Raw genomic sequence first — 11,171 nt, 5'->3', positions numbered from 1 at the left:
TGCCAGTCTACAATGTCCTATAAAATAAAGCAGAAATGGCACCAAAAAAATAATAATAAAAAAAATAATTATATATATATATATAAAAGAAGAAAGACAGACAGACAGATGACAGAGAGATTATGATCTCAACAACTGAGGTGGCAGGCTCAGATCTAGTCTGACTAGTTATGGTTGTCCCTCTCTCCCTCCCTCTCTCTCTCTCCCTCCATCCCTCATCCCTCTCTCCATCTGTCCCTCTGTCTCCCTCCATCCCTCCCTTCCTCTCACAACATTCACCCTGCGCCCCAACGCTAGCCCCGCCTCAGCCTCTAACGACTCCTGGCTCCCCCCCCCTTCCCCCCCGTTACCCTGACACCCCCAAAATCTGAGCGGGAGAAATGGAACGACCCGGAACGCCAGCGCAGGTCGAGAAGCGCTGCTTAGCCGGGACGCTGTGGGCCACGGCCTCATGGAGTCTAGCGTTAAAGGTTCCTCTTCTCTTTCATGGACCACCACTGGATTCACGAGGATAAGAGTTCAGATTGTCACACCAGCAGCTTACTATAGGCTGCTACTCCAATGCTTGTAGTGCTACTGCTACCACATGGCTTGTATTTACTATTTTAACTGCGACTGTCGGTTTGAAGCGGCGCGGGACTCCTCACCAACAGCAGAGGAGAGCAGAAACGTCGCCGACGGCCCGTGACCGTGCGCCCTCGCGAGGCCGACCTCGGAGGCGGACGGCGCCCCGACGCGCTCTTTCACGCCGTCCCTCTCGCGTCCCTACCCGCCCGCGCTCGTCCCCGGACTCATTAAGGAGATGGAGCGCTGCGAGAAACGCTAAAGAACGCCGAAGAAAAGACGGATTCTGCCGGCTTCCTCGTCAGACAATAGTCATTCTCGGCTATTGTGTGCGTGTGCGGTTAGAGAAAGAGGCATAGACAATGGAGAGAGAGAGATAGAGAGAACGTTCCAGAACATTCTCTGATGTACTGAGGGGAGAGCAGGGTGTTTAGAAAGAGCTCATCAGCAGCTTCCTATCTGATGCAGACAGAGGCTTGAGAGACGCGTGTCTCTGTTTTTCTATCTGTGTGTGTGTGTGTGTGTGTGTGTGTGTGCGCGCGTGTGTGCGTGCGTGCGTGTGTGCGCGCGCCCTAATAACAGATTCTGATCACCGCCTTCATTGTCTCGAGTAATAACGAGAGGGAGATGGAGAATGACAGGAGGGGTTGGTCCTAATTAATTCTGATGAATATGCAGATTGGGTTGAATCCTCTGGATAGCTGGGTCTTTTCACAATCACATGCTTCAGTGTTTAGAGAGAGCTTTGTGGACAAAGAGAAGAGAATCCTACAATGCCTATGAAAATATAACACAATCGCCCACTGGCTCATTCAACTCCTAGCCTACTTTTCTCATCAGCCAGCCAGACTTGATGCAAATCTCCCTTAAAGCAACTACAATAACTTTTTGAGTGGTTATAAAACAGTCTTATTTTAATAGTGATGACTCGACATTACCTACACTAGCAAATGTGGCCATCCACGAGAAGATTGGCTGTTTCTGATTCTATAGATATCTGCTCGGCTGGTCGGGGCGACCAGAAAGGACAAAACGATTTATTTACCTCGTTAATAGTTTTCCTGACAAGTAGCGTCTTTTTGCTGGCTTCCAAAATGAATGCTGGGCTGGGAAAGAGATATTTACAACAGGAAGAAGTGGTGCTCATGGAAAATGCAGTCGTCTATCTGGGACAACACTACCACTTTGGCCCACAGGTGCTGCTAAAATCAACTGAAAAACTCCTCGTAGCTGCTTTAATATGAGGGTCTGTAGTTGAGGAAGAAGCTGTGTGTGTGTGTGTGCGTGTGTGTGTGCATGTGTAAGAGAATTGATGAGAAGTTGTATAAAGTGGGATTTGTTTGTGCGTGTGTGTGTGTGTGTGTGTGTGTGTGTAGTTGATGGGAAGTTGTTGGGTCAGGATTAGTGGTGTGAGCCATCACTCACTGACCACTTCAACACTGACCGCAGTAGGGAAAGTACCTGTGAGGTCAGCAGCAGCGACCACAACCCTGACAACATCCCTGACAACAACACTAACAACAACACTGCCTCTGTCAGGTCATCCAGGTCTAACATCCACCTTCTCACCCTCTCCACTCCTCCTCTCCTTCTCCTCTCCTTCTCTCCTCCTCTCCTCTTTCTCTCCTAACCACTCCTCTCCTCTTTCTCTCTTCCTTCTCTCCTTCCATCCTTCTTCTCTCCTCCTCCTCTCCTCCTGTCCTCTTCCTCTCCTCTCTTTCATCCCTTTGCTTCCTGTTACTTCATTCTTCTTCTTTCCTTCCCCCAATGCCAGCTTGCTGGCTTGATTCTGGTAAACTTCCTCAGTCTGTGTGTGTGTGTGTGTGTGTGTGTGTGTGTGTGTGTGTGTGTGTGTGTGTGTGTGTGTTAGAATATGTGTGTTTGTTTGTGTGTGTGTGTGTGTGTGTGTGTGTGTGTGTGTGTGAGTGTGTGTGTGGGTGAGAGTGTTAGAGTATGTGCGTGTCTGTGTAAGAGTAGATGCGTGTGTGTGTGTGTGCGTGCGCACACACACTTGTGAGAGAGAGACAAAGTGTTAGAGTATGTGTGTGTGTGTCAATCAATCAATGCTTTATTTGTATAGCGCATTTCATACACAGGCAACACAATGCGCTTCACAAAGAACAAGGGAGGTGGGCATACGACCTACCCCTACTATTCCAGAGGGAAGCAAAAAAAACTATCACCCAGGGGCCAGAAAGGTGAGCTGTAAAAACTATTCCCTGCGTGTGTGTGTGTGTGTGTGTTAGAGTAGGTGTGTGTGTATGTGTGTGTGAGTGTTAGAGTAGGTGTGTGTGTGTGTTAGAGTAGGTGTGTGTGTGTGTGTGTTAGAGTAGGTGTGTGTGTGTGTGTGAGTGTTAGAGTAGGTGTGTGTGTGTGCGTGTGCTGTGGAGCTGACTCATAGCTGTGTCTGTGCTCCGTGGTCCAGAGGGCTGACTGTGGCCTCAGCCCGCTGCAGGAGACACACACAACCACCATGTGGGACGGGGTGTGAAGAGAGAGAGAGAGGGAGAAGGAGAGAAAGAGAGAGGGAGAGAAAGAGAGGGGGATTGATGGAGGTGCAACTGTTGGTCTGACCCATATATGGGGACAGTGAACCTACTGAGCTGGAGAAAGCTGCTTTGGAGAGGATGGTGCTCCATATAACCCTACACATGCACATCTATATCTAGGAGAAGGGAACACGTTCTCTCTCTCTCTCTCTCTCTCTCACACACACACACACACACTGTGACATATACTTATACACCATTTCTTTAAATACACATATAATAACTCGTGCTACTTTTCCATGGGTAAGTGACTGTCTGAAGTGGGACCTGGGGCTGGGAGTCTAAATGATCTCTATCAGACTGTCGGTCTGGTTTCTGTGTTTTATGGCCATGGGAGATCGTCGGTAATGAGAAATGGATTGTTATTAACAGAGAATGACCAAAGCAAAGAAAACAAGGGTTCCCATGGAGGAGGATCATCCAGGGTGTCATGGGAGTGTGTGGGAGTCGTTCCAGGCTGGGGAGTGTTCTCAGGAGACCCAGCTGGGGGCTGGAGCTGGACTAGGACTGGGACTGGGGCTGGACTAGGGATGGAACTAGGACTGGGACTAGGGTTGGGGTTAGGTGAAGACTGTGAATAAGACTGGAGCTACGACTGAGATTGGGAGCTGGACTAGGATTTGGACTGGGACTAGGACATGGACTAGGGTTAGGTTAGGACTGGATTTAGGGTTAGGTTAGGGTTAGGACTGGGATTAAGGTTGTGTTAGGTTAGGACTAGGGTTAGGTTAGGACTGGGATTAAGGTTGTGTTAGGTTAGGACTAGGGTTAGGTTAGGACTGGGACTAGGGTTGGGTTAGGTTAAGACTAGGGTTAGATTAGGACTGGGGCTGGGTTAGGATTATGGTTAGGTTAGGTTAAGACTAGGGTTAGGTTAGGACTGGGGCTGGGTTAGGGTTAGGTTAGGTTAAGACTAGGGTTAGGTTAGGACTGGGGCTGGGTTAGGACTAGGGTTAGGTTAGGACTGGGACTAGGGTTGGGTTAAATTAGGTTAAGACTAGGGTTAGGTTAGGACTTGGGCTGGGTTAGGACTAGGGCTGGGTTAGGACTAGGGTTAGGTTAGAACTGGGACTAGGGTTGGGTTAGGACTAGGGTTAGGTTAGGACTGGGACTAGGGTTGGGTTAGGACTAGGGTTGGGTTAGGACTAGGGTTAGGTTAGGACTAGGCTTGTCACGGTACCAGAAATTCAGTAGTCGGTACCGGTACCAGTAAATTTCCACGGAACTTGGTACCAATTTCGGTACCACGGTGTACGCGTGTGTGTGTGAGTAATACATGCATGCGTGTAAAGTGCAATGTGCATGAGTACCGCAAGCAGCAATTCAACTGAACTGTGTAGCGTTCTTGCTCGCTCATCACACAGCTTCGACTGAATGAGGACACGTTTATTTAGACAAACCATGTGACAAGTGTCAACAGTGCTACACGCTAGTGCTATCGCTAACTTGCTAGCAAGAGGCTAGCGCAGGTCATAAAAACCCCATCACGGTTCTTCCCCAAATGGCATCTCCCCAAACTTGGGTCTACTAGCACCCAAACATAAAACACAACATGCTACCCGCTAGGGCTCTGCGATATATTGTTTACGCATCACCATTGCGATGTGCGCTTGCGCAATAGTCACATCGCTGGGTCTGCAATTTTTCTCCTGCTATGTAGTCAAACGTACAGAAGAGCATTAGGGCCAACAAATGTTTTTTTGTTTTTTTTGCTTATTCTTTGCTTTTTTGCTTGTTTAAAGTCAGAATTTCTGAGAAAAAAGTCAGAAATAACTTCTGAGATTTAAGTCAGAATTTCTGAGATTAAAGTCAGAATTTCTGAGAAAAAAACTCGGAATTTCTGAGAAAAAAGCCAGAAATAACTTCTGAGAAAAAGTCCGAATTTCTGACTTTAAACTCAGAAGCTTAAAAAACAACAACTCTGCTGTTGGCCCTTATGCTCTTCCGTACAAACTCAAACACGTCATGATAATTCAAAATTCAATAGCCTACTAATTTTCAGCAGTAGGCTATTGATAGGCTACTTTCCGCACTGTCGATACCAGCTGGCTTTTTCTATCTCTCTACTCTGACCTTTGGAAATTGCGTTTTGACTATTATAATGCATAAAAGAATAACATAGATAGAACAGCTTAGAATAGCAGAACATATTCAAATCGAATAGAATATCCTAACAAAATGAAATACAGATAGGCCTACTTTTAACAATGCTGCGCAACCGTGCATTTTAGAGAGATTGGGCTGGACTCAAAATACGCTGCCGCGGCTATGTAGCAATCAGTCATCAGTCTTATTAATCATATAATTAGGAAACCCAGTCTATTTTATCAATGTTGTATAGCATATAGCCTATTTTTGTCTTGTCTATTTTTTGTAGTTTGCAAAGTCTACGTTCACGAAGGAAAGTGAAAGGGCTGAGGGCTGCTCAGTTGGTTACTCTAGACGGGCAAAAGCGCCTATTTGGCAATATTTCAGATTTAAACCCAATGCTAATAGCTGGGGAACCTCATAACATCGATGAGTCAATCTGTAGACTCTAGAGTTCGTCATGCCGTAACGTGAACACCGTTGCTCTGTGCTGCGAGGCTGCGACCTGCTCTGCTGCGCGCGGACAGAGTGAAGGAGAGGATGGCCCAGTCCCAATGTCCCCCCTAAACCCTCAAGCCCTGAGCCCTCACAGACTTATTGACGTCACCTGGTAAAGTGGTTGAGTGCGAGAGGCTGCAAGGGCTCGAATTGGTATAAAAAGGAATGGGACAGCACTTGCGACATCACATTACATTGACGTGAAAACACATTTCTTACTATTGTGGGTGTGGGGTTTTTTATCAAATTTTCAATTTGACATGTTTTTCTTGTAGGCCTTAATGAAAATTAATTTTGGGCTGAGTCAAATCCCCTTTACATTATCCGAACTCTGTGTTACCCTCAAAACATATCTGTTCAACTTGTTGAAATCATTTCATTTTGTGGTCATATGCGAACTACATTACTGCCTGTGATTCGCTGTTTGTGATGAATCCAAAAGTATTTATTTAAGAATGACAATACACATTCCTGCTCCTCACAACTCTTTCCATATTCATGTTGGAAATCTCAATTCAAAGAACACTGCACCGAAATGGGTGATTAATGTCATACTGTTTTTAACTGGGAAATCATATGATTTAGAGCAACAGAAATCGATGTAATTTATAACCATAGCCTACATATTTTTACACAAATTACATTATACAAACCCATGGGGTTAATAACCCATACTTAAAAATAATGAAACCAAAATAATTATAAGGCTACTTGTGCAGATAAGCAAGTCCAGCTGAAAACATGAAAACATATTTTGTTTTGTAACGTGAACATTAGGGTTGGTTGATCTGTCCGTGCTTGTTTATTGGCTGTTCTTCAGGTAACCCCGTGTTTCACGTCACAACGATATGAACTGTGGGTAATTCCCTTAGGTGAAGTCTGCAGAAGTGCAGACTTACGGTAAGGGGCCATAAAGGGCTCAGAATGTCTGCCGGAGAGCCCTCATGCACTTGCCGATTTGACATTGGGACACCCCTAAGCCCTCGCGGACTTCGCGGGAGCGCGCCCTTAAGTCTGCGAGTCTGCAAGGGTGGACATTGGGACTGGGCCGATCAGTAGCCTGGCTCCCGCCCCTGAATCTGAATAGCAATTCAATCTGAGTGTCAGACTAGTGGAGCAGAGCAGACACTTTCAGCTTATAATTGTAGCATCTCAAGCTTATTATTTTACAAAGAAAAGTTTTTTTAAATTAATTTAATGAATAAAATACAGTTCACATTCCTTCTCCGCCTCAGCAGACAGCAAATACAGATCAGTAGGCTACACCTGACATTGTATTATTCCATTAGCCTACTTTTCCTGATGTTTTAGGTTTGTGCCGTGGTATCGTTTCAGTATCGGTATCGAGATATTTTTAGCAGGTATCGTATCAAAGTTGTAATTTTGGTATCGTGACACTATATGGTAGTCTGTCTGACAACATGAATGATTCAGACCAATCACAATTTTAGTTAGTTTTAGTTGAGTTTTTAAATGATGCTCAGCAGCCCTGCCCCGCCCCGCTGGAAGGTGAGCACAAGTCGAATAAAATGAAAATGACAGAGAAAGGGGACGATTTAGTGGTTAAAAGAAAGTCAACGTCTGACATTTGGCGTTACTTCGGCTACCGAAAGGCTGATGTAACATCAAGCCTGGCGACAGCACAGGAAGCAATTAGCAAGATTAGAGAAGATGACCAGAACTAAGACTCCCATGTCTTGTTTTACATATCGCAATATATATCGCAAAAATGTATATTGCTGTAATGTATGTTTTTGTCGATATCGTGCAGCCCTACTATACGCTGTCACTCCCACAGCCCAAGTGTCAATACACAGTGCCCTACACAATGTCAATCACTTATATTTTCACATTATCATCTACTTGAATTATCCTTACCAAATGGCTAATAGATGGCTTCTCCTACTCGCGTGCTTACCTGTTTCTAGCCGAACTCGGTCGTCATCGTAGTTTTTGTAGTGACAGTCTTAAGTAATCAACGAGTAACGTAACGTTATTGGGTTGAACTAGCGGTCAGTTGCGTCGGGCTCGGGCAGGATCAACAAGGCGTGGGGGTTGTAGCCTAGATGACTGAAAAAGTCCAGTCATAATTCCACTTAAGTCTTGCAGCACCTAAACTAGGTAGCCGCTCACACGACTGCTAACCTGACGGACTAGCAGTCCCTTATCCCCCCATTAGCGAAATCAGGTTCAACGGTCACTCCGCCTGGTTCTGGGATCAAAACTACTCGATAAAGTATCGCAGAGAAATGTCAAAGGTACTCACAGAAGCAGGAGGGTTGCGTCTGAAAGAAATGCGCTGCTAATAAACATGTTCAATCTTACGCTCAAAACCGGCTCATATTTTCACAAAATGAATCACCGGCAAACGCTTGTCGTCTTCTACGCTGCTGTCATGGGTGGTGCGCTGTGATTGGACGGCAGCACACAGCAGCATAGAAGACAAGCGGCAAATTAAATAGAAAACCTTCGGTACCATGGTAAAACGGGTACCGTCAGTACCGCAGCAATGTAAGTACTGAATTAGTACCGAAGTACTGAGTACCGTGACAAGCCTAGTTAGGACTAGGGTTAGGACTGGGACTAGGGTTAAATTAGGACTAGGGTTAGGTTAGGACTAGGGTTAGGTTAGGACTGGGACTGGGGTATTTATCTTTGGAATAAGCACATAAACAGGCAAAAAGGGCAGAGGAGCAGAGGATGATGATGATTGTATGATCTTTCCAAGTAAAGCCTCTTATAGAATTGTGTGTGTGTGTGTGTGCGTGTGTCTGCGCGTGTGCGCGTGCGTGTGTGTGTGTGAATGTAGAGTTATGCTGTGTTTTTCCTCTGGGTCTTATGTTCCTGACCTACTGAACTCTGTTTCTAATCATAGCCCCTCAGGCAGGCACACACTCACACACCCTAGGGCCCTCTAAGCGCCCTGCAGGGTCCTATGTTGACAGTAATATGAGAGTGCATTAGTGCACACAGCAAACACATGAGCCAGTCTTCCCAACCTGGTAAGTTTAACTTTGTCTTGGTGTGACAGATCCAACTCACAGGCCTCCACTCTTGAATGTCATGTTTTCCTCAGCTCTCTTCCTCTACTCTCTTTCTCCCCTCCCTCTCATTTCCTTTGTCGCTCTCTCTCTCTCTCTCCCCTGCCTCCCTCTCTCTCTCTCTCTCTCTCTCTCTCCTGCTATCCTGGCCCACGAACATGATGGCATACAACATGACATTTTTTGTAAGCAAAACAAACCAGAATATGACAGATATAGGAAATCATTTAATACCAAGGGGTGGATGAGTTTACATTCCGCCTGAGAGAGAGAGATGAGAGAGAGGAGAGAGAGAGAGGACAGGAGAGAGAGAGAGAGAGATGAGAGAGAGGAGAGGGAGAGAGACAGGAGAAAGAGGGGGAGAGAGACAGGAGAGAGAGGACAGGAGAGAGGGAGAGAGAGAGGACAGACAGAAGAGAGGGAGAGGAAGGTAGAGTGAGGGAGAGTGGGTAATATTCTCCAGAAGAACACTGTGTTCATTTAGCTGGGACAGATGGTGAGGGCAGCTTTGGAGCTACGCTGCCTCTCTCTGTGTCAGCCTAACACACACACACACACACACACACACACACACACACACACTGATTATCTCAGCCTGTTTTTGCTACAATTGTGTGTGTGTGTGTGTGTGTGTGTATGTGTGTATGTTGGCTAAGCTGCAGCAGTTATTAGTTTAATCCTCTGTTTGTCTCTCCTGTCCTATCTGTTTTTCATCTCTGCGTGTTGCAGGGGGCCAACAGGAAAGATTCCACTAACCCTAGTCTCAGTTGGTTTCTGGATGTGTGTACATGTGTGTGTTTGTTTGTTTGTGTGTTTGTGTGTGTGCGTGTGTGTACATTTGTGTTTGTTTGTGTGTGAGTGTGCGTGTGTGTGTCTGAGTGTGTGTGTGCTGGCGCGCATGTATGTGTGTGTGCGTGCATGTGCTTGCGTGTGTGTGTGTGCGTGCGTGCATGTGTGTGACATGTAGAGGTTGGAGAGACACTGCGTGTTGACCCTGGTTGACTCAGCTGGAATGGGGATCCTGTCTGGAATGTTCTGTGTGTGTGTGTGTGTGTCTGTGTGTGTGTTTGTGTGTGTGTGTGTGTGTGTGTGTGTGTGTGTGTGTGTGTGTATGAGTGTGAGAGTGTGAGAGTGTGAGAGTGTGAGAGTGAGTGAGTGAGTGAGTGAGTGAGTGAGTGAGTGAGTGTGTGTGTGTGTGTGTGTGTGTGTGTGTGTGTGTGTGTGTTTTGGTTTGCATTCTCTGTGCCAAATGGTTCTGAAATTCTCAAACACAAGAACAAACATGCACACATAAACAGCAGCTGTCTGCTTCTGCAGTGTGCTGGTAGCTGGGTGGGTCTGTATGGCGCTAGAGGCTGGGTAGGTACACGGCTAGAGGCTGGGTAGGTACGGGGTTAGAGGCTGGGTAGGTACAATATTAGAGGCTGGGTAGGTACAATATTAGAGGCTGGGTAGGTACGGTGTTAGAGGCTGGGTAGGTACGGTGTTAGAGGCTGGGTAGGTACAATATTAGAGGCTGGGTAGGTACAATATTAGAGGCTGGGTAGGTACGGTGTTAGAGGCTGGGTAGGTACAATATTAGAGGCTAGGTAGATACAGTGTTAGAGGCTGGATAGGTACAATATTAGAGGCTAGGTAGGTACAGTGTTAGAGGCTGGATAGGTACAGTGTTAGAGGTTGAGTATGGTGTTAGAGGCGGGGTAGGTACGGGGCTAGAGGCTGGGTAGGTATGGTGTTAGAGGCTGGGTAGGTATGGCATTAGAGGCTGAGTAGGTATGGTTGTTGAAGAGTAGGTTATTCAACCTTTCGATCTCAAAGTGATGGCTTATTTATCTAAATTCCCTGCCACGGCTTATTGAACCTTTATTACCAACTCCTTTCTCCCACCAGGTTTTATTGTTATCCGTGGCTCATGAATCTAATATGTTACTGCTTTAAACTTTACATGAGTCAAACAGTCATAGCCTCTCTTAAAATGCTTCTCCCAATTCCCTCTCCCAAATGTGTGTGTGCTCCAGTGCGCTCTCTCTATCAGAGTGGTGCCACTTGATTAAGACCTCTGTTCGTGCTCACAGCTCAAAGGTCAACTCCTCAGTGTCAACTCACACACACACATTCCTCTTCAACCTCCCTCTCTGGAGGAAAGGCCCAGGTTAGACCCTCTTTAGTCCACCTGGGCGGACGGGCCTAATCGCCCTGCTCTAAGACCTTTAAGCTAAATCTCAATCATCAATTCAATGACTCAAGCAAGATATATCAATACTCACCAAACCAATAAAGGCGAGGAGAAAATATTTGATGCAAGGGTAAAAATCTTTATCTACAATTTTATGGTATACATAAGTTATACAGATAATCCAGTTACATGAAAAATACAGGTTACAAAAGAAAAACATGAAAGAGAATAGCTCCCAGGTCTCCAGCCTCTGAC

Source organism: Borostomias antarcticus (assembly GCF_949987555.1).
Source record: "Borostomias antarcticus genome assembly, chromosome: 21".
NCBI classification, from domain to species: Eukaryota; Metazoa; Chordata; class Actinopteri; order Stomiiformes; family Stomiidae; genus Borostomias; species Borostomias antarcticus.
The sequence above is the reverse complement of the archived record's forward strand: the minus strand, read 5'-3'. Positions refer to the sequence as shown.